We start from the raw sequence: 4,381 nt of genomic DNA, 5'->3' as shown, positions 1-4,381 counted from the left end.
TTAATAGTGATATCTTCCATGCCAATCTATCTCATAATAACATTTACATTCTATTTGACCGCTTACTGACATTTCTCAGTGTAATAAATAACTCAATGTATAAAGTAGTGATCTACATAGCTATTCTGAAATCAAAGACAATCTCAACAGGTTGTATTCTGAATACAGAGTCTTGGCGACTCTTCAGCGATAATAAGGTTGAACAGTTAATCAACTCTAAGAATTGAGATATTAATTTCTTTATAATCTTATTATTATCTTAATTACCTGCAGTTCTTCTGAAGCAGCTTCTGATAGATAAGTGATATTATCAACTCAGTTATATCAGTGAAAATAGTATATTGAAAATGATCACAGACTCATGATTTAATATTATTATTATCAGTCTGAAAAAATTATCATTCTATGTCACATGTATTAAGACTAAACAAAAACATATATTATATAAGAATTTCACATCATATCATGTCATCTGGAAGACTTTGAAGATTTGAGTGAATATTTTCAGTGATAATGAGACTCTTGAAACTCACAATGATATATCTTACAATGACAACAAGCTTGCAATGATAATTACAGATAATGTTACTTATATATGATGAATATTTCTATTGAAATACAAGAATGAAATATTGAGATATCTACAGATCTGTAATTACTTTATAAAGAATCTACTGAGTTGTAGGATTACAATCATTCATTCAGATTATGAAGAATTGAATTCAAATATAGTCACAGTATATGTACTCAGTGAAGAAATAAAGTGAGAGTTAACTCTCTCTCATACTTCACAGTAAGATAAAATATTTAAACAATGAATTGAATTAATTATTGAAAAGTTCTGATCACTATTAATAGACTCTTTCAATTCTGCAAAGATGTGAGATATGGCAGTTATTACAGTTTCAGAGCTGCTTAATCTTATATCAATCTCAACTATATTATATAAGAGTCATGAAAATACAAAGCTGATTACTTTATATAAGATCTGACTTGAAGCTCTATCTTCTGCATGTGACATTTACTGATGACATTGCAAAGCATTCTTAAAGATTGTCTTCAAGCTCCTTAATAAGATAGCCTCTCATTTCAAGAAGTCAATATTTGTAAGATATGATGATTTTCTCAATTATAGATTTGTTGATTTCTTAAACAGGCATTTATATATATCAAAGGATGTCATCTTTCACAAGAATCTTCATCTTGCTGATTTATTAATACTGATAACACACCATCTGAAGATTCTATTCAATGCGTCCTCTAAAGTAGCTGCAGTGATTTCTTCCTTAATATCCGATCTACTCACTGCGGCCTGTTAAGAGACTGCAGTACTTTCTGCAATAATTTCTACGGAGATTTCTTCAGTGAGTTCTGACTCATCAATTAATGATCTGTTCATTGATGAGATTATTCAACCTAGATGTTCATTATTTCTTATACTCACTAATAATTGATGAATTGATTATAAAATTTCTGTGAGAATATCTATCTTTTTAGTGCAGAATACACTGATCTTCTCAGAACTCACAGTTGAATATGATAACTCTCTAACATTTACAAGAGATATTACTATAGTGAGAAAATCTTCAGTGAGAAACAGTTACAAAGATCTATCTTTCAATCTCAAGATTGCTGCACTTTTGATCTCAAAAAATCTCATATACATCAAAGCTTTTATGAAATGAAAATATTATTACAAGACCTGTGTTAAAGAGATCAACTGTCAAAAACAGATTAAGATCTAATAACTGATTAAGAGAACATCATAAATAAGTGTTCTTCACAGTCAATAAGAATATAATTAAAAGTTCAATAATATGAGTAAGATTATCTGCTATAAGACCTACTGAGTTATCTGTGAAAATTATCAACAGAGGAGAATTAATTACTTAAGAGTCTTTACACCTGTTATCTCTGCATTCACCTTCTGAGCTCTCATAGCAATCTCAGTATTTCAGAGTTGACATGTTCTGCAGATTGATATGTATCAGGAAAATGACATTATATACTACTGAATACTACTAACATCATATTACTACAATATTTCTCATTATCATCAGCTTACTACAATACTCATCTAATACTCACTTATACTAGATCTCTTCACTTATATATTTATTTTACTCTAAATAGCTCTATCTTTTGTATGCAATTAGCTATAATAGATAGTGTATAAATAATATAATAAGCAGATCTTGATACATATAAGATTTATATGTCTTGAATATATTTATCCGTGACACTCATTCTGATAACATAGTAGCCGTATTCAAATATACACTCTGATATCGACAGAGTTTAATCAATGAGAGTATAATTTATCACAGAGATGCTGATATTAAATCTGTGATATACACAGATACTGATAAAGTCAGTAGAGATTCAGAATTCCATTCAATCACTGATTATATCATCTGTATAACATGTGACTCTGTTGCATGACAGAGCTGCTAATAAACTGAGATCTTTAAATCATTAACTGAGACTGAATATATTGCATTCTTTAAGACTGTCTATAAGCTTGTCTGTCTTTGCGAGCTTCTAGAAGATGCTGAATTCATTTCATCTTATCTTAATAATCTGAATGCTGATAATTACTTCATTCTTATCACAGTCAATGCTCTTACTTATATAATTCATACTGATAATAAGTCTGTTATAGAGCTATTCTCTTCTGAAGCAATTTCACACAGCTCAAAGTATATAGAGATATGTTTTCACATTCTTCAGAATCTTATTTATAAGAATGAGATATCTATCTGATATATTTCATCTGCTGAGAACGCGGCGGATGAGCAGACTAGACCACTTGAAATGATGAGGTATACGCGTTGAAAGAAGAATATTAAGATAAAGAGATAGAGAAATAGAGAAATAGTTTTCCAGTCATTTTTTATACCTGTACTTGATTTGAAGGTGAATTTTATATGTAGTATTATGTATAGTTACTCTGATGAGTAAGAATGTCAGATTATGTACTCTGACTTACTAATTCTTTCATTATATAACTTCACACAAGTAGACTGACTATGTGACTGTGTCTGAGACCAGAATCAGAATATTTAATAATCTCATAATTAATTTAATTGATTTCATTACACAGTTTTACAATTAGATAGTAGTTTCATACTATCTCAGTAAGACTTACTGTCTACTCTTATTACATTTTTTAAATAAGATTATAATTTTCACTTCTCAATTTAAATTCTTTTTATTACTTTAAATAACTTTAAATCTCATTTAAGTATTATTAAAAAGTATTACTTTTGAAAAAATTAAAAATAGTCTAAAAATAATCTTAAAATGTTTAAAAATAGTAACTTTATACTAAGAATGAGATTAAATGAGACTAAATGAAATCACTTTCTTATTTTTTCTAAGTCATGATTTCATTTTGAGATCTGATGAATAGTCACTTTGCATGTTTTTTTAGTAATTAGTCTCAGTAGAATTCATGCCAAGAAATCTATGAGATCAGATCAAATGAAATCAAACATGAAATTCATAGTTCTAGCGGCTAGTCTACTCACATGTCAGCAATGTTTTAATTAAGTGAGCTTTACACCTTTCACAACTGTCTTCTAACCGCATGTAAAACTGCTAATGAGATTGTGGAGAATGATTTCTTATTATAATACTTAGTCACTTAATTATTCAGTTAAATAATATTTTATTCATAATATATATCTGTAAGATAACAAAGATCAGAACTGTGTATTCTGTAATAATATAATTCAGAAAATAGAGAATATTGACTGTGAGTTTAACAGGAAATAGATAATCTCATTAGCTGTAAATATTATAAAAAAAGTATAAGAGAGAGTAAAAGTTACAGTTTCTCTGTAGAAAATGCAGATAATTTCACAGAACTGCTGTTTTCTTCTGAAGATAAAACTAAAGATTCAGATGATTTTAAGACTAGTTAAATTTATAATGTTTACAGAGATTCTACAGAAGTCTTAGAGACAGATTATAAAGATTTTACAGAGAGTTAAGCTGTACTGCTGAAGTGTTTTCAAGTTCTGATACTTATACAGTGATTATAACAAGCTCTGCACATTGTAAAAAAGGTGTTTAATAAGTGATTAGATGTAAATTACTCAAGAGTCAGAGAATGATGTTATTTAAAACATGTCTTGTTTCTTATAGCAAATTGTAAATAACAGGTATATTATTGCAGAGAAGCTGTAGAAGATTGAAAAACTATAATAGATTAAAAATATGAAAGAATCTGCTATAGAATATAGTTCTGCAGCATAGAGAAGTAGTTTTAAAATAGAGATTTTATAGAAGATAAAAATTTTATAAAACAACGGCCAAACATGGCTGTCCTGCAATGACGCTGTTCGAACGTCAGCAGGTAAGAGCACTTCAAAGCCAA

Source organism: Blastomyces gilchristii (assembly GCF_000003855.2).
Source record: "Blastomyces gilchristii SLH14081 genomic scaffold supercont1.1, whole genome shotgun sequence".
Lineage (NCBI taxonomy): Eukaryota > Fungi > Ascomycota > Eurotiomycetes > Onygenales > Ajellomycetaceae > Blastomyces > Blastomyces gilchristii.
Note: the sequence above shows the minus strand (reverse complement) of the source record.